The following is a 20,108-nucleotide window of genomic DNA, read 5'->3' as shown; positions in this document are numbered from 1 at the left end:
TTTTGATTTTGGCTCAAGTCATGATCTCAGCATTGTGGGACAGAGTCCTGCATTGGAGCATGGAGCCTGCTTGGGACTCTCTCTCTCTCTCTCTCTCTCTCTCTCTCTCTTTCTCTCTCTCCTCCTCTACCCCTCTCCCTCTCTTTCTCTCTCTCTAAAATAAAAAAAAAATAAAATAAAATAAAAATGAAAGGACGATACTTATACAGAGACTCCACGCTTATTCTGACTCATTTAAATATTACTCTGTACACAGATATTTATGTCAATCCTCATTGTGAAATAAAAGGAAGTTCTGATATGCTAGTAACACCTAAGCCCCTTAGCCCTGAACTTACTATGCTGTGAATTTTGGTAAGCAATTTAATCTCTTGAGTTGTCACTTTTGCAACTGTAAAAAGAAATTTTAAAAAACAAAACACAAATTCTTGTCCTATCTTTCTCATTTTATGAGCTGTCTTTGAAATATTTTTAATATATTTTTAAATATAAAATCTTAGTTGCTAGTATATGTTTTATATGTTTGGTTTTTCATGCATTGAATTTTTTAAAATTAGGACACAGATGTCTGATTTCATCTCATTTATATTTTATAATTTATATTTTCATATAGCACTTAGAAATTGACAAAAAAATTCACATGGATATCTTTAAACCTTGCAATAATTCTGATGGGTAGATATTGTTAGCTCTGAAAACTCAGGGTTAAAAGAGGTAAGTCACTGGCCTATGGTCCATACCTCCAAAAATGAAAACAAAATTTAAACTATAGCTTATCTGGATTCAGTTTTAATGCATGTTAAGTAATGTGTGTGTGTGTGTGTGTGTGTTTCCTCATGTGGACAGATCTGGCTATGTGGATGTTTTACGATGTCTAGTTCTTGATTAGATAACATGCTGACCGGATAATCATACAGCTAGCAAAACTCATTGACTGTCATCTAGGTTCAAAGGTGACAAAGTACCGAAAAAAGGAGCATTCCCCATTCCTTAGCCACAAGGAGATAGGGAAAAGGGGAAAGTCTTTTAAGATACAAAAAGAATGTGGCCTTAAAAACAGAGGACTTGGTTAGAGGAATGGCTTCTTTGTGGCTCTAGTGTAGCAAGGCTAATCTAGATGGAGAACACAGAATTTCTGAAGTTCTCATTTAGTTTTCTTGATAACAATTGATTTACATAAGTTTAATGGACATTGATTTTTATGCATCATCTTCCTGTCTAAATTTTAAAGGTAATAGCTGCAATTTATACTATTTAAAAAATGTCTTACAAATAAGAGGGGAATGCTTCCTCATTATAGTTAAGAGGTACAGATAATGGAGTAGGGTAAAAATTATTATAGTTAAACAGCAGCAAAGCTAATCTGTATTGCTGGGCCACTAATTTCCTCTTTAAAAATTTTGAAATCTTTTTATTATAAAATGTGAAATCTATATTTCACATGTACATAAAAACATATATTTGTGTATGTAAATCATAAATATGTAACAGAGTTTTGGTGAATATAGTATAACTATCATACACTGTCTTTAAAATAGTGGAGTTGGTCATGAAAACAATAGATTTCTCTTTCTTTGTATACTCAAGTTTTCTATTTAGCAACTTACAACTAAGCCAAAAAAAAAAAAACAAAAAACTGAGGCAAAATCTAATCAATTTGGATATCCAGACTAAGTTAGCTATTGCTACATAGTTTCACTTTGTCTCATGAAGAAATCTTAGCAGCAGTCTTATGGAATCACTTTTTAACTAGGGAAGTTCATCCGTGACAAAAATAAGATTGGGGGCATCTGGGTGGCTCAATTGGTTCAGCATCCTACTTTGGCTTAGGTCATGATCTCGTGGTCTGTGAGCTCAAGCCCCACCTCAGGCTCTGTGCTGACAGATCAGAGCAGGGTACGTGCTTTGGATTCTGTATCTCCCTCTCTCTCTGTCCCTCCCCTGCTCACGCTCTGTCTCTCTCTATCAAAAATAAATAAACATTAAAAAAAGATTGAATTATAGCTGATTTTGCTTTGGTTTTGGTTTTCATGCAATTAGTCCTAATTTCTTTACAAATCACTGCTTAGGGGGCGCCTGGGTGGCGCAGTCGGTCAAGCGTCCGACTTCAGCCAGGTCACGATCTCGCGGTCCGGGAGTTCGAGCCCCGCGTCAGGCTCTGGGCTGATGGCTCAGAGCCTGGAGCCTGTTTCTGATTCTGTGTCTCCCTCTCTCTCTGCCCCTCCCCCGTTCATGCTCTGTCTCTCTCTGTCCCAAAAAATAAATAAATAAACGTTTAAAAAAAAATTTTAAAAACAAATCACTGCTTAGAAAATTAAAGCATAGGGGCGCCTGGGTGGCGCAGTCGGTTAAGCGTCCGACTTCAGCCAGGTCACGATCTCGCGCTCCGTGAGTTCGAGCCCCGCGTCGGGCTCTGGGCTGATGGCTCAGAGCCTGGAGCCTGTTTCGGATTCTGTGTCTCCCTCTCTCTCTGCCCCTCCCCCGTTCATGCTCTGTCTCTCTCTGTCCCAAAAATAAATAAACGTTGAAAAAAAAAAAAAAAAAAAAAAAGAAAATTAAAGCATAGCTCTAATTTTTATATACTGTACAGGCGAAAGGTTGAAGTGAATTTCTAAACTCATTCACTTACATCTCATATGCCCTAATAAATACCTATTTTTTTTATTTCCCTATTACATGTACATATTTTGCAGTAATAAAATTATCACCATTCCCTTACTTAAAATGGTATATTCTTTTTAGTGACGAGTAAGATTTATCTAATATTGGTGAATGAAAATAGAGATACAGAGAAAAGGTCAAGCATATGTAAAAGTAACTGTGATATGTAAAAGTAACTAATGGTCTGTTAGAATAGTGTTGGAAAATGATTAATTTGAGGTATTAAATGATTAAACAGAACTGCATTCCATAGAGCTCAGAGCTTCCTCAGGCATGCTTTGCATATCACTATGTATTTTGGGCTCTCTACCCCTTAAACCCACTCAAACCAAAACAATTCTCCTTTTATGTGTATTCTTTATTGATCTTCTTTTTAAAATTCTGTTGCTAGAAAGGTTTCTCAAGGTCAAAAATGTTTGAAAGTATGCATTGCACATGATTTTTGAGCATGATTGTTATTAAATTAACTTATTTATAGGAGATCAACACTTTAAAAGGGGTTTGCTGTAGTACATATATATTAGAGCATTTATTTTTTAATAATTTATTTATTCTTATTTCTTTTTAATTTTACACACAGTTGTGAGCGAGGTAGAGGGGCAGAGGGAAAGAGAGAGAGAATCTTAAGCAGACTCCATGCTCGGTGTGGAGCCCGAAGTAGGGCTTGATCCTACAAGCTTGGGATCATGACCTGAGCAGAAACCAAGAGTCAGACGCTCGACCAACTGAACCACCCAGGTGTCCTACATTAAAACATTTAAGTGTATTTAGTATATATGTTGTGATCACATATGTCTTTCAACTAACATATAATTGATCCCTATTTTACCAAAATAAAACAATTTATAATTCTGTTAAAAAAGCATGACATATAAATGAATGCTCTTAATATTTTCAAAATTACAAGTATTTCAGTACTGTAAATGGTATCATTTAAAATTTGTGTAAGAGCTTTAAAATTACTAATGAAAACCAATTAATCTAAAAGTAAATGATGTTGTTGATGAGATTTTAAAAAATAAACATCCTCCTTTCATTCTCCATGAAAGAAATCTTACCTTAGCTTTCTTTTTTATATGAGTCACTCATAACTTGTATTTTTCATGTTCAATCTATATGGAACTTTTAAATATTTGGCCTGAGATAGAAATCTACACTTATTTTAATAGATTGCTAATTGTCCTATATATTGAACAATTTATTTTCCATTTATTTAAATTACCAGTTTTATTATATACAAAGGCTAACGACTTAAAAAGTGCTACCAAGTATAGAGAACTGTGTTCCATAAACTTGGATGTTCACATTGATGGTGAATTTCCATTCTGAAATAAGTACCAGATGGAGTCATAAGCATTTGAATAATCAGAAAACCTGGTCTTGATGAAGCTGACCATGGTGAGCATGTAAAGAGACAAAAGTGCTATCATGGAATACTGGTGAACTAGGGTAAGAGACTAGACAGCAGGCTAAAAATGTAGGAGAAAATCTAGGGTAGCAGTTCCACATAAGCTAAAATGTGTGCACTCAGGAAGGCATAAGTAGCAACACATTTTAAAAAGTTCAAGTATGGGAAAAGTATAATGTGTCCTTCGTCTTTAATAGTAAAGATGTTGTTGGGGCGCCTGGGTGGCTCAGTCGGTTGAGCGGCTGACTTCGGCTCAGGTCATGATCTCACGGTCCGAGAGTTCAAGCCCCGCATCGGGCTCTGTACTGACAGCTCGGAGCCTGGAGCCTGTTTCAGATTCTGTGTCTCCCTCTCTCTGACCCTCCCCCATTCATGCTCTGTCTCTCTGTTTCAAAAATAAATAAACGTTAAAAAAAATTTAATAGTAAAGATGTTGTAAATAACCTTGGTTAGAGTAGTACTTGGAATGCTATTTCTGAAATACTGCAAAACTTTGGAATCTAGAAACCAGGCATGTGATTTCCCACCCCCCACCCCCAAAATTCATTTACAAAACAAGTGTTAGAATGGCATTGAAGTTAATTGCCCACAAATAAATGGAAATTATAGAGGGAAATAAAACCACCAAACCCAGGAATAACTGTTTTTATTTTAGAGAATTTTAAGTGGTTGACAAGGGAAAATTGTGCATATTTCATGTTCAACACATTCCTGATATTACAGCTATTCATGTGAAAAATATACAAAGTGTACTGACTTCAAAAGGTAACACTTTGTTTCTCTGAGGGTAAAATGAGTTTACTTTCGAATTTGGGGGCAAGAAGTCTGATTTAAAATTTGTTTGAATAGGGAAGTGTAATTCTGTTTGAGAAAAATGAGCCTGTTGTCCCAGATAAATGTAGCTCTATTGCTGTAGAAGAATCATTACCATGATTGTAATAATAAAACTCCATTTTTACAGTATATCTGCACTCGGAATTACGTAGAATTACACCAGATGGCTGGTATGCAGCACACTCAATAAATGCTATTCATTATTATTAAACTTGATATTAAAAATAAATAGAATTTTCATATTGGAGACAGTGATGACGCGAAGATGAAATGACAGCAGTAGTAAAGTAACCCCAGATCAGAACAAAAATTCCAGGAAGCAAATGAAGCCTGAGATCGCAAGGTATTTGTAGAAAATACCTGAGGTCTATCTAAATATTCTAATGTCTATATCAGACATATCCATTCAGTGAGGGTACATCAGGTTATCTATTTGAAATGTAATTTTTATTAAATTATTTAAAATGTAACGGCATTAGTTAGACCCTATGAATATAAAGCGGATCTATATCTTATACTCTCAGGATTTTGTAGTGTAGTGGGATTTAAAAAAAAAAAACACACAATGAAACGAAGAGGGTTGAGAGGTGTTTTAGGAAATCAGGAGAGTTTTTGAGGAGGAGAGTGACAGGTTGATGGCGTGAAGATTATTAGCTCAGCCTATTCAGTGATTAAATCATCAAATAACCCCATGTGTCTGGGGAGCAGTCAGGAGGGCTGGAACTTTGACATTTCTCCCTAGATGGTCCATACCCTGCAGCCCCACATGAGCATTTCAAATCTTTATATATTAAAAAAAAATCACTGGTCAGTCTTTAAGTGTAATTTTGTTCATTTTGTGGTTGTTATTATTTTACACAAAAACAAAATAGCTCTGAACTATAAAAGTAAGAAAAGCCTATTAATTTTTCCTCTATTTAATTGTTCCTAGCTCCTTCCCTTTCTTGACTCGTACCTTCATTTCCAAATGCTTGGTTTTGCTGCAGCACTTAAATGAAATCCACCTCAAAGGGAGGTGGAGAGCTTCTGAACCACATTCTAAAACCAGGTCCCTTCATATTGATGAGGAGTCAGAACTACTTGACCCCAGCAGAACATGGTGGCCGTCCTCACCCAATTTCCAGGAGAGCGTGTATTTATCTCTGTGTCTATGTATGTTTCTCACTTTTCCCTGCTGTAGCAACAGCTGGAGAGAGAAGAAGCACAAACTTTTTCAGCAAACCTAGTCTCCCTGTGGAATCCACGGCAGACAAGATTTCTTCTGTTGTGTGCGGACTTGAAAAGGAAAGTCCCAGTGGTATATAACTCCAGTCTCCATGACTTCTGCGGCTGCTCTCATGTGCCCTCTTTTCCTCATTTCTCCAGGCGTAGTCATAAAATACAGTGGTATGCTTATTTTGGTAATGCAAATTTCCTTTGTGCTTTTTCTAAAAACTATTTTATCTTTGATGTTAGGTCTAAGATATTGCTTATAAACATATCATGCCCATATCTGAATGCTTTAATACCATTGGGAGTGTCTTTTCGTTTCAGATTTCATTTCATTTCGAGGCTACCTCATTCAACACTTAAAACTGCATTATCTCATTCTGTTGGCTCTCCTAAATTTGACATAAGGCAAGTCTTTCATTATCAGTGTCTCCTTCATTTTTAAGGCTGTTCTTTCTATTGAAAACAGGGGATGATGATTTGGGGTTAATCTCATTTAATTATTCAGTGATTGCTTTTAATCATAGAAGTATTTCATATATGTTTCCCAGTTTTCAACAACAGAAAACTATGTTGGTTTACTTGAATATCCTACTTGTTCTATTTTTTTTCTGTCAGTATTTATGCAAAATAAATTTTTACTTATCAAAAAACAAATACAAAGACATTAATTTTACAGAAAAAGAGAGCATTTTCAAATTTTATATTCACGTCTTCTCTTTGTTGATCATCGCTTTAAAAATATATATACATTTATCTGTTTTCTGGCTATATTCTGAGCTGGGTATTAATTTCTCAGTCACACTCAGAGGTATGTTTTTATTTTTCTGTAAATATATTATAAGTGAATGAACACTGAAGCATGAAAGTTTTCTTATATTTAATTCTGGAAATCATATAGGTTTTGGTTTTATAACAGTTGATCAAATTATGCCAAAACACATTCAAGTGAAGTTTTAGCTATATAAAATTCTACTGCTTTCTGGGTAAAAGATAGCAAGTTTAAAAATATTGATTCCATTTGATATTATTTCTTCTCTAGTACTTGTAAAACATACTAGTTTTATTTTAAACCTTATACTGGGAATCCATTTTCTTAAAATACAGACTTTCAGATATTACACTATGATTCACATTTGAAGGTCCATGAAAATAAAAAAGTGAGGGCATTTCATCTGGTTCCTAAAGGAACAAATATTTGGAAGCATCACCTAGTTCTGTCATGTGTTATCAGAAAAAGGAAGAACATCGAGGATCACAAATTCTCTGATATGTACATTTGTGATAGTTTAACACCACTATAATAATCCAATCTCTCTCCTTATCTCTTGCCTTTACGATGTTGGGAAGTAATATTTCTTAATCACAGATAACATCATAATATCCCCTTTCTATGTAGTATCAAATAAATCCCTCAGATCTTTGTAACATACTGAAGCATCTCAAAACCAAGCGTTCTTCAGATTGAGCCACATCAATTGAGTAACGTCAGTTTGAACTGCTTGCTCTAAAGACAGTCGCAAGTAAAAAAGTATACATATATGTTTCTATGTCCATAGCCTGTGCAAGCATGGTGGTATGGTTCTGTTTATTCAACAAATAATTACTGATTGTCTGTTGTGTGTCAGGAATATGTGAGGTATGGGAGAAAAATAAGCAAATAAGATCCAGCTTTGCATCAAAGCTTCTTTCAGCCTGATGAGAAAAGCAGCCCAACGAAGAGTTACCATACAATGTGAGAAGTTCTTTCTGAAGAAGTTATACAAGGAACAAGTGGTAGACTATTTCCTAATAAATTATAAAACGAAAAAAAAACGAAGCAAAGGACTATACTTACTCCGCCCTCTCTAAAGAGATCTTCAGAAAAACAATGTTAGGACTGAGGGTATGTGAGGTGGCTGGGACTGGAAAGACCATTGCATCTGTGAATCTGTGGATGCATAACAGGGACCAGAGACCTAGATGTTGTGCACTGTTTGCTTTTCCAGTGATGGTGGAGATGAAGCAGACTAGGAAAATTGGAGTGGAACATTGGAGACTTTCCCACACCACTCTAAGGTTAATGAGGCTTTTTCTTTTCCTCAAATTTTCCAAAGTTCATTAATAGTCATAATTTTATTTCTGGTGCGAAATAACTTATTGTAAGTAAGATGCCTAGTGTTACTAATACTTGTAATAAAACAAGTAATACTTGTGGCATATCTGAAGTAGTCAAATATATTTTGGCTTTTTTTTTCTTCATTTTGAAAGGAAACTATACCGATATCACAGCTGCGTTCTATAGGATAAATCCCAGGAGTATCACATATTCCTTGCATCTTCCTCTCCTCCAAGGATCTGACTATATCTCTGACATTGATGCTGAATGTTGCTGTCAGTTTCTAAATGCCCAAGAAACTCTTTTTTTTTTAATTTTTTTATGTTTATTCGTTTTTGAGAGAGACAGAGACAGAGCACGAATAAGGGAGGGGCAGAGAGAGAGGGAGACACAGAATCTGAAGCAGGCTCCAGGTTCTTAGCTGTCAGCACAGAGCCGGTCGCGGGGCTTGAACTCACGAACTGGGAGATCATGACCCGAGCTGAAGTCGGAAGCTCAATCGACTGAGCCACCCAGGCGCCACTGCCCCCCACCCCAAGAAACTCTTTGTATGACCCACAGGCAACATCTGGAATTCTTAAGATTTCCTTCCCTTCAGTTTCAAATATTAGTAGAAACTTCGTATTCCCTCATAAAACTGAAATTAGGACAATAAGGAACAAACATCACCTAAGAAATATAATGAATGAATCAAATCCATAAGATTGACATGACATCCGCTCCCCAGTAGTAAGCAGGATATAAAACAAAATTCTTTCTTACTTAGAATGTCAAGTTGCTAATAAGTTGTATTAATAAATGAGATTTAATGACATAGCATAAGGAGTTAAAGAAGATCATGGCATAACAATTTTTTATTACTGTGTAAAAGATTGCTATTCAAGAAACTTACATAGCATGAATAATGGAAATGGGATGTGTATGGATAAAATAAAGTTTTAACCACATTTCAGATATATGCAGAGGGACCTTGCAGACAATTGCCCTTGGCAAGCTGCAGTTGGAAAGAAAGTGCTTTATTTTGGGTAAAGATTTCGGCTGGTTCTCAATCAAAAAAGTCAATAAAATACCTGTGTCCTACAATTGTTACAGCAGCTACATATTAGCGGGTCATTTTTCGTTATTCATGTTTTGTGATGAGAGTGGGAGTTGCGCCTGCATGGCCAGTGATAACCTATATTCTCCAGGGGTTTGTGGAAGGATGCTCTTTGTTACAGTTTTGTGATTTCAAAGGTACCAATTATAATTACAGGGAGACATTACCCTTTCAAGGCATGGAGATCTTATATGACAGGGGAAAGAGCCAAATTAAAATTAAATTATACCTGTTTAAAAAAAAAGGATGGAACCATGTTCTTTTACATTCTACAATCTATAATTTAGTATGCCAGTTCTGATACCCTTGGCAATGGATTTCCTATTCTCAGTTACTTTGTGGGTGAATAGCATGTTAAGACCTACTCAGAAGTTATAAATTTAATGTCTGTCTTGCAATACTTTGACTTTAGTTCTAGTAAATAATAAGTCACCGTTGTGGTTAGGATTTTTAATTGAGAAATGTAGAAAGATTCCCTGGGACAAGGAAAATGGGAGAAAATTCTTGACTTTTCCAGAGGGAACATTAATTCCAGTGACCAGTGAACTTTTTTTTTAGTGTACTGTAATATTTTTATTAGTGTAATGTAGTACATACAGGGTATTTACATTAATGCAGTATCATGCATACAGAAAAAGAAATTGTATTTGAAACTAGTGGTATAGACTCTTATAATTATCCAAGCCTGCAATGTAGAAATGTTCCAACAGAATTTCACCATTAATTTCTAAGAGTTTCCAAAGCTGAATGGGCCTAGTAGAGTTACTCAGTAAGAATAAATCCTGGGTTGATAACTTTTAGGTTAATGTCTGTGAGGTTGAGTATTAGAAGCCCTAAACATATGAATTATTTGAATTAACAAGAGCAGAACCCATTTCCACTGTTTCCCTGAATCCGTGACAACAAAATTAGAACATATGTAGTTTTTATAACCACACTATTAGATTATAAGCCTGCAAAGCCTGCTAGCCAGATATTAATCCCCTCCAGAAAGAGTCTTCTTTCGAGTTGTATTTTCAGGGTGTCCTCAAGGTGCATTGCTCTGAATAGATTCCTATATTCTGGCCCTTCTGTACTGTCTGTGCCAATACCAATGCTCACGGCAGGGCCCCTGTTCGGGGACAGATGTCCTCAGCTGCTCAACATGACCCGTGCTCCCATTTCTGCCTCAGGACTCCGAGTTGATCCCTGAGCTGTTGCAGTTCTTACCACCCCACCTCCCCATGAAGAGTGGGGGCCGATTTTGATGCTCTTTATACTCAGTCTGTCTCCACCTCAATGTAACAATAATAAAACAAACTTACTGTTTCTTCTACCACAGCAAATGCGTTCCATGTGTTCACGTCTCAGAGCCCAGGGTGGTACTTCAAAAGTCCAGAAGCAAGTAGATATCCCTTAGTCTATCATATTAGTCAGATATTAGTTGCCCTCCCCAGAATTAACTGGTTCACAGAATGTGTGACTATGGGATCATCAATCCGCTTAACAGGGAAAGAGACTATCAGCCTCCCCATTAATATCCAGTCTCATCCCCGAGCCCAAAGGAGATTCTCAAAATATAAATAGATAGACAAACAAATAAATAAAGTAGCTTCTATGAACCTTAGCATGGAGATCGTTTCTTTGGTGTGTGGACATATGTTTTCATTTCTCATGAGTAAATACTAGGTAGGTGACCCAGTAATTTTATTCCTAGTATTTACCCAAGAGAGATGAAAACATATGTTTGCAGAGAAACTTCTATATACATGTTCATGGGAGTTTTATTCATCAAGTAAAAAAAATAACTAGAAATGACACAAATATCCTCAACAAAATGAATTTAAAATGGATTTTAAATTTAAGATGAAATGGAGTTTTAATTTTTTTAAATGCTATTTAATTTATTTTGAGAGAGAGAGAGAGAGAGAGAGAGCAAGCAGGGGAGGGACAGAGAGAGAGGGAGAAAGAGGATCCCAAGCAGATTCCACACTATCAGTGCAGACCCCAATGCAGGGCTCAATCTCTCGAACGATGAGACCATGACCTGAGCCAAAATCAGGAGTCAGAAGCTTAAACCACTGAACCACCCAGGCGCCTCCAAAATGAATGGAGTTTTTAAATGTAGAACATTCATACAGTAGAAATCGACAGAAAATAAAATGGGCAACTTTGATATTGCAACAACATGGGTGAATTCCTCCAGCATTATGTTGAAGAAAAGAAGTTAGACACAAAAGAAGGGGCACTGTGTGATTCTATTTATGTGAAATTCTTGAACGGGCAAAATAACTTATGGGTGACATCAATCCAAAACAATGAGGCTTAAGGCTGGGGAGTGGAGGAAGGGCAGAGCCGCAAAGATAGAATGTTCTGTATTTGGCTGGGGTAGAGTCACTTAAATCTATAAGTTTGATTATAGGTCAATTATTCCTCAATAAATTTGTTTCTTTTTAGATCTAGGGAGCGTAACTTCCCAAGGTCTGAGCCATTCAGCTCCTATCTATTACTCTTATCTTTTATAACACTTTACTGATGTTATTTTCATACGCATATCTCTACTGATTTTATAACTACTCTTCTACATCCAGCTTCTATAAATTAAATAAGGCAGATATGAGTACCCCATTTTGCAAGCTTTTGTGTATTTTGAAACATGATTGCCTTTCCCCAGACTCGGCTTCCTTCTCAGTTCAAAGCTATTGTGCTTACCAACGCATTACACAATGCACCTCTTTGCACTAATAGAGAACAAAGCTCAAAAAAGTTTCTTCGTGATAGATAATAGAAAAAGGAAAAAAAATACTTTGCTTTATTTACCCTTTCAGTGCATTTGTAAATAATCTAGTTTTAACTTGTGATAACTTATAATTTTGAAGTTTGGCTTGAGTTAGAACGTGATGCATCCTTGATTTATGCAAAGAGCATCTAACCTCTATAAGACATATAATTCATGACATTCGTTAATCATATCCCTTCATCTTCTTACCATCTGGTCATTTCCCCACAAGTAAACTTTTATAAAGCTATTTCCAAAAATACATTTTTCATGTTTTTAAATGCTTTGCAAAGTCATCTTTATTCTTTTCACTTGATATTTTTAGCCTTATCTCAAGGTTGCCACTGTTGCATTGCAAACGGTTTTTCCATCAAAAATGGTACTGACTGTAAAATAATGTTCTTAAAATAACACTCCAAAAGTATTATTTATTTTCTCTTTTGGCATAGAAAATATACTCAACAACTTTATAAACTTGTTCAGCAAAGTCAGCCAAGAGCCACTTACAACATATGCTGTATACACAAGGGCACTGTGTTGGCTTGAATTCTTAACTAATTGTGTGTTACAGCAAAGAAAACCTTAAAAATGGTTTGAAGAGCAAGTACTCCATAAAACTTGCATTTACCTCATAAAATCTGTCAAAACCAAATTTCCCAGTGTCGCTGAGATCGCTGTTTCCATTATCACTCAGTATAGTACATGAACTTATAACCATTGAACAAATGAGATTGATTGGTATGTTCAGTTAGTATCTTAATAAACATAAACCTATGTGCACAATCTCACACACAATTTCTTTTCTTTCAATTTATGCAAATTTTTGGTTTATCTAGCCTTATGTATCTAAAATAATTGTACCAGGTTAATATTAAACGTGTATAGCACATGATATATCTTCCAATCTGGAAAAATTAGTCCAATAACTTGCATTATATTTTTATTTTATTTCCTAGTTGTTAATAAACATAGAGTCAAATTTACTCTATAGTTATTTCTGATTTCTTCTTGTTTCTAGAAATTGTGCACAACTTTGATTCTTTACTGAATGAATTCATACTCCAAGATTGGTACAGCCTTGAGTAATCCAGAATGCTTAAATTTGTTTCTGTGTTGCTTAAATTGCAAACAGCCTGAACTTGAAGAAGGTAATGCATAACATAATCTAATGTTAACTGTTCTTTATTTCGATATACCCAAACTCATAGTTAAAGGAAAAGTTATCTAGGTGTTACGTTAAAAGCATCATCTACCAACAAATTAAATTTGAATAATTCACTCCTGCCCCATTGCGTCATCTCGAAAGGTGCAGAGGGGCAAGAACTTCAACTTTAAAAGGGGGAGGTAGAAACTTATATGCATTTCTCTCCTTTCCAAGTCTACCTTATAGCTTAGTGCAAAGATGTGAGCAAATTTGAAATGGTTTTTGATGCAGCAGTTTGAACTTAAAAAATTGTGAGAAGTGTGGCCCTTGCTACATGATTTGGAGAAGATATAAGTAATTTGATTTTTATTAAATTAATGAAAGAAATTAAAAGCCATGCTAAGCTCTAAAACCTCATAATTAATTCTAAATCGCTTATATTTTGTAAATAAAACCAGTATGAGTTGTAGTCTTTCTGACTACAGATCTTTCTGAGATCAGAGGACAAATTAAGAAGTATGCAATAGAGGACATCTTTGATTTTCAGTTTTTATTGAGGATTGATTGTATATACAAAAGTGTGCCTATCCTAACTGTACAGTTTGGTGAATTTTCATATATAGAATACACCTATATAACTAACACCCTGATCAAGAAACATGACATTACCAGAAGCCCAGTCCACTTCATACCTTCATCCAGTCACTAACCACCACCCACAATACAAGGGTAACCACTGTCTTGACTTCTAAAAACATACTTTAGTTTTGCTTTCTACTCTACATAAATTAAATTATACAAGTGCTTTATTGTGTGAATATGCCCACATTTATTTTTCATTCACGTGATGATGAACATTTGTATTGGTTCCAGTGTTTGGTTGTCCCAAATAATGCTAGAGTGGCCATTTGAAATCTGTCTTTTGGGGAATGTATGTAAATACATGTCCTGTTGGGTATGTACTTAGAAGTCCAATTGTTGGCATAGAGTGTGTGTATTCAGCTTTCCTGGATACCGTCATGTGATTTGTTCCAAACTGATGTTGTCATACTTACCTGCCATCAGTAATTCATGAGAATTCCTGTTGCTTAGCATCTTTGCCAATACTTAGTATTATCAGATTTAAAAAGTGTTAGTATTTCTTATATGTGTAAGTAGTAGAAGTATTGCATTGTGCTTCTAATTTGAATTTCTCTGACAACAAATGTTGTCAAGTATCTTCTCTTGTGTCTTATTTATTCTTTTCTCTGATGAGTTTGTCCAAGTCTTTTCCCATTTTCCCTTCAGTTATGTCACATTCACTTAAGCAATTCCCAAGATCTCTGTGAAATACAGTGTGTGTGTGTGTGTGTGTGTGTGTGTGTGTGTTTTATAATGAATTGCAGTAGTTTCTTGTACATTTGGGCATATGAGTTTTTTTGTTGGATATCTGAATGCAAATATCTTCTCCAATTCTCTGAGATGCTTTTTCATTTTCTTAAAATTGTTTTAATGGAAATTTTAAATTTCAGTATAATTTCATTATCAACTTTCCCCTGGATGATTAGCTCTCCTTGTCTTAGTCTATTCCAAATTAACATAGTTGTTTTTTCTGTTATCTTCTACAAGATATATTGTTTTATGAGGTAATTGCCTTTTAGATCAGCAATCTCTTGGAAATTAATTTTGTGTATGGTGTGGAGTAAGAGTCGAGATATATTTTGTTTCCTATATGCTTATCCAAATACTCTGGCACATTTTATTAAAAATATTATCTTTGCTCTATCATACTGTATAGCCACTTTATCATAAATCAAATCATCATATATATGTGGGACTTTTTCTAGACTCGTTTTTTGGTTTTGGTCGTTTCATATGCAATAGAACAAATGCCATATTGTTTTAATTATCTGGTAGATTTTGTTTAATTTTATTTTTCTTTTTCAAGCTTGCCTTGTCTATTCTTGGTTCTGTGCATTTCTATATAAATTTAAAATCATCTGGTCAATGTCAGTAGAAAAAAAAAAGAATACAGACTTTTATTTGGATTACATTATACATAATAAATATAAATATATTGTGCCTTGTTTATAATGAAAAACAAAGCTATGTATGGAATTCCATTGTTATTTCAAATTCAATTCTTATAAGAGTAGATAACTTCCATCTAATATGTGTAAAAGATAACAATGCAATGAGCTGAACATTCAATAAAGTCAGATTTAATAAAGATGGCTGATGGTTGTCACTTGAGAACCAGAAAAAATATAGCAAGAATTTAACCATGGAGGGTTAGTGGAAGAAGATTGTAGCTTGTATTCAAATTTTACATCTGATTTCCATTCAAATAAAATTGGAAGATTTTCAGCATCAAATTACCATATAAACAGAGATCAAAGCACTTAAGGAGAATTCCAAATGTTGGATAGATTTATGAAGTAATGTTAATAAATATTTTCAATTGAGATAAAAAATGCGTTTGACTTTTCAGTCCTCAACTGGTTAAGAAATAAACCTAAAATGTCGGGAAATTGACAAATTAGACTGAAATAATAAGAATCTAGTTCAAAAAATATATATGATCGATTCACATTTTTTAAACCTCCAAATAGTGAGTTCATTTAAACAGGACTTTTAAGCAATCAAAATAATTGGTATCACATGTTATCTGTATGTTTTCTGAAAATGCTAAATTAATATGAAGAAGCCTAAAAGCCTAAGAATAATTTAGTAAGATTCTATAATGATAAAGTGTCCTTTTTAGGTATTATATTACCTTAAAATTATCTCATATATATTGTATTATTGACTATCATTTGAACAGTTATTGTGATTTACCAGTTGCCTATGATCAATATATCTCAACATACAGATAAAATATATTTTTCCTCTTCAAATGCTCAAAAAAATCACTCCATAAGCAAAATAGTAGGCTAAAAAATGTCAGTTAATGTAGAATTAACTGGAGCAGCTTTCTTCTCCTTAATCGTATTTTCCTTAATCTCTGCTCATACCCAGTGACCACATTGCATGCACTGATCTTAGGTGAAGAGTCATTAGAATATTGGAGAAATATCTATATATTAACTTCCCCAGTCTATTAATAAATATCATGAGAAGGGCTAGTACATCCTTTCAGCAAAATTATCCTTCATGTAAATTTGACAATGGTTCTTTCAGAAAATGGAAAAATGTGAAATAACTTGGGACGGTTTTCAGGAATTAACAGAAAAGGATAAGAGAATTTGACCATGTGCATGAAGCAACAGTAACTACATTGTTTGGAATGATGTGTTTCCCTCTTCTTCTTTGTCCTTCATTTCAGACATATTTTCCCCTGTACTGTCAGATGCCCTTTAACATATAGAGAGAACTGTTTAAACACTTGCTTTTATTCTCCCATCTCAATCCCTAGCTACATGTGCCTAATATTCTCCATTCGGGTAGGCACCTCAGAAGAGTTAATTCTAGACAGAAAGAATGAAGAAACCACCACTTTCAGAAAGTCACCGAATCATATCAAGTTGTTTCTAATGCCCTGTGCCTGGGTACTGACCTCAGATAGCCTGCACTGAGCCTGGGGTTCTTTTTGTTTTTTCCTTCTCTTTCATCACCTTTGCCCATTTACTCGATTCCCTTCCCTCAATGAACTTCTGCCCACTTTTTTGTTGCTGAATTGATGTTTGGTCCTTTCGTCTGCCCTCAAATCTCCATCGGCCCTATCCTCATGTCTTCCAAACCCCAGACTGACAAAATCTGTAGATTGTTTTAGTGAAGAGTATGTATTTAAGTTTCAGGGTGGGTTGGCATGAAAAGACTTTAGGATGTTTGGATCTGTCCAAACAGAGTGATTCAGTAATATTAAGTGGATTTCTTAAATTAATCCAAAGTCTGGATTCTAATTCTATTGTGCAGTTTTTGTTTTATATTGTTCTTTCAGTTTATGTAGGGCTAAGTAAGTAGGTAGGGCTAAATGTAGGGCTGTATAAGATGATACAGGTCATCTTATAACTATAGCTTTAGTGCCCTTGTTCTTTTAGAGTGGATATTTATATTTAACATAATATCACAGAAGGATCTAAAGGTATCCTAAGGAATAAGTCCTGAGAGATGGTAGATTAAAACAAAAAGAGATTATTTGGCCAAAAACCTTTGGAGTTATGATTCATACCAGAGACTCTTTTGGGGGTGTTTAATAACACACATTATTACATTAAGGTCCTGCGATTTAAAGTATATATGTATTAATTTATTAATACATACATACTCATAAGCCATTATATCCTATACTTATTTGAAAGACTTTGGAAAGGAACAACATCACTGTCCTTTTTTGTAGGCATATACAATAGTTATTATACCCATCTACATAATACACTTTGGAACAATCAGCACTAGATCTATATTTATTCCTATTGCCCTTTCCAAAAATGGGTTGGAAATGGCCTCTGAGTGCTATGTTTCAAGAACTTTGACTGCTTATCTTATTTATATTGCTTATATTCAAATTCCAACTAAGTGACTACCATTTTGTTGAACTCCATAGTTTGATAATAGTAGAAACACCCTGTGTATTGGACCTAAGTAAAGATAGATCTATTTCTTGCTTTCCTCTACTTACTATCTTTATAGCCTTGGGCAACTTCACTAACAGTCTGGGTCTCAGATTTGTATCTGGAAGACAGCCTTCATAGAGTTAGCATTTGTCCTGTAGAGAATTAAATGAGATAAGTGACATTAAGTATACATCACAGTTCCCTGATACAGCAGCCCATAAATGTTAGCAGTTGTTGAGAACTGTTTCTGAATATTTCTGAAAGCCTTTGCTCCATAATCATTTTAAATTATTTCTTAGCACAACCTAGAATTTAAAATTATGTATCCAGACTTGTTGTATATGAGAGGAAATAAACATATTTTAAAAATTCATTTGTTGTGTGATAATATATTTTACCTAAATGCTTAGTAAAAAAAAATCATTTGTTTAACAATTAAAAAAGAAAATGCTGGGGCACCTGTGTGGCTCAGTTGGTTAAGTATCTGACTTTGGCTCAGGTCATGATCTCACAGTCCGGTGATTTTGAGCCCTGCATCGGACTTTGTGCTGACAGCTCAGAGCCTGGAGCCTGATTCGGATTCTGTGTCTCCCTCTCTCTCTCTGTCAGCTTCTCCCCCTTGTGTTCACATCTCTCTAAAAAATAAACTTAAAAAAAAATAAAATATCTCTTTTAAGCATTGTTATTGAATGTAATTCTTGTTGATAAAGGTATATCAACATTCCTTTTTATCTAGATATGAGTCCAAAGACCAAAAAACACTCAGGATAACCTTATTTAAACTCTCTATTTATTTGCATGATTTTGGTATTTCAGGATATATATGAAAATTGTTTTAAAATTGCAGTTATGAAACTGATATTCACTATATGTTAACTAAATAGAATGTAAGTAAAAATTTGGAGGAAAAATTACAATTATTCTTTATGCATTTTGAATATATTTCATCTTGCATTGGTACGGTACTGTGTTTCCTTCCCATTCCTCTGGTCTCCTACTTGATTAAAACTATATAAACATATTAGAATAAGAGAACCTGCCCCTCTCTGTCTTCTCTGCACTGGGAGCAACCCCCCTGCCACAGCCCCTCATCCTCTGAAAACAATCCGCCTGTGCAAAGTTCGTCTCCTGTCCCTTCCTGGTGAGGAGCACCTCTTAGTTGTTGAGCACATCACCTGCAGCAGCTCTAGGACCACCAGAGACCCTGACAGATGAAATCCTCAGTAGTTTGGCAGCCCCCACGTCCCATCCCTTGACCTCACTTATTCCTAACTTCAGCTTCAGAACCAGCGCCATTTCAAAGGACAGCCACACCGAAGTCAAGTTCACTGGGGATGGGGCTGCCGTGGTAGGGGTGGCTGGCTCTGGGGCTGGAACCCAGACTGTTTAAGTGCCTCACCATTGGTTATGCCAGGAGCCCATCTCTGAAACAACAGTTCTTCTCCTACGCCATCCTGGGCTTTGCCTTTCTCCAAAGCCTTGGGGCTCTTTTGCCTGATGGTGGCCCTTCTCATCATCTTTGAGTGTGAAGAAGCTTTCTCAACCCCCCCCTCCCCCACCTTGTCATTCCTTTTCCCATACCTCCCCAGGCAGTCTGGGGAAAGTGGTTGGCTCAGGGTTTGAGAGAGAAAAGACAAATACTGCATTAATAAGAAAAAAAAAAGAAATAAGACAATCCTTTTCATGTATTTTGAAATGAACAATGAATACCAAAATTAGAGAAAACTGAGAGAAATTTGAGTTCTAAAAAGTCAAACACTGTACTCAAAACAGAAAATATATAAATAGATATATGTATATTGATTCCAAACATGCCCTTTGGAGACTGTGACTGAAGAGCGCTGCTCAGGTCCTCTTTCAGAACCCAGGCCTCATCTGACAGCTCACAGCCTGGTCCATCAACAGAATTTCCTGCATCCAAAAGAAGATGCTTCATCCAGTGACATGCCCTCTCCAGGGCAGCTAGCATCCCAGGACTGTTCATATAAGGGTTTCAAAAGGTCCGTGCCCCGTGGTGTCTAAAAAAATCCAAGGGGCACGGCAGCTCTGGAGCTTTCTGAGTGAGTGATTGAAGCTCTCGCATGACTGTCCAGACCTGCTCTCCCAAACAACACCTGCTAAAAGTCCTGGTTGCCAATCTGATTTTCAGTCTGTTTCCCTAGACCACCAACCAACAGCAATCCTGAAGGAAGTTGTAACAAATGATTCAGTTACAACTCAAAGAATTTATATCTTCCTCCAGTCCTATTATATTCCAAAGCCTCTGTTAAAAAAAAGGGGGGTGGGGATTGTGAGGCAGAAAAAGCTGTACCAATGAAAGATAGAGGATCTATGGTGGAAATAATTGAGAAACCATGTAAAGCAA

General features: G+C 35.5%; 1 pseudogene; it reads left to right on the top strand.

The window, feature by feature from the left end:
• Nucleotides 1-19,366, top strand: part of LOC115519859 — a 31,746-nt pseudogene extending 12,380 nt beyond the window's left edge.
• Nucleotides 19,367-20,108: the final 742 nt, after the last annotated feature.

This window comes from Lynx canadensis, chromosome C1 (assembly GCF_007474595.2).
Source record: "Lynx canadensis isolate LIC74 chromosome C1, mLynCan4.pri.v2, whole genome shotgun sequence".
Lineage (NCBI taxonomy): Eukaryota > Metazoa > Chordata > Mammalia > Carnivora > Felidae > Lynx > Lynx canadensis.
The sequence above is the reverse complement of the archived record's forward strand: the minus strand, read 5'-3'. Positions and strand labels throughout refer to the sequence as shown.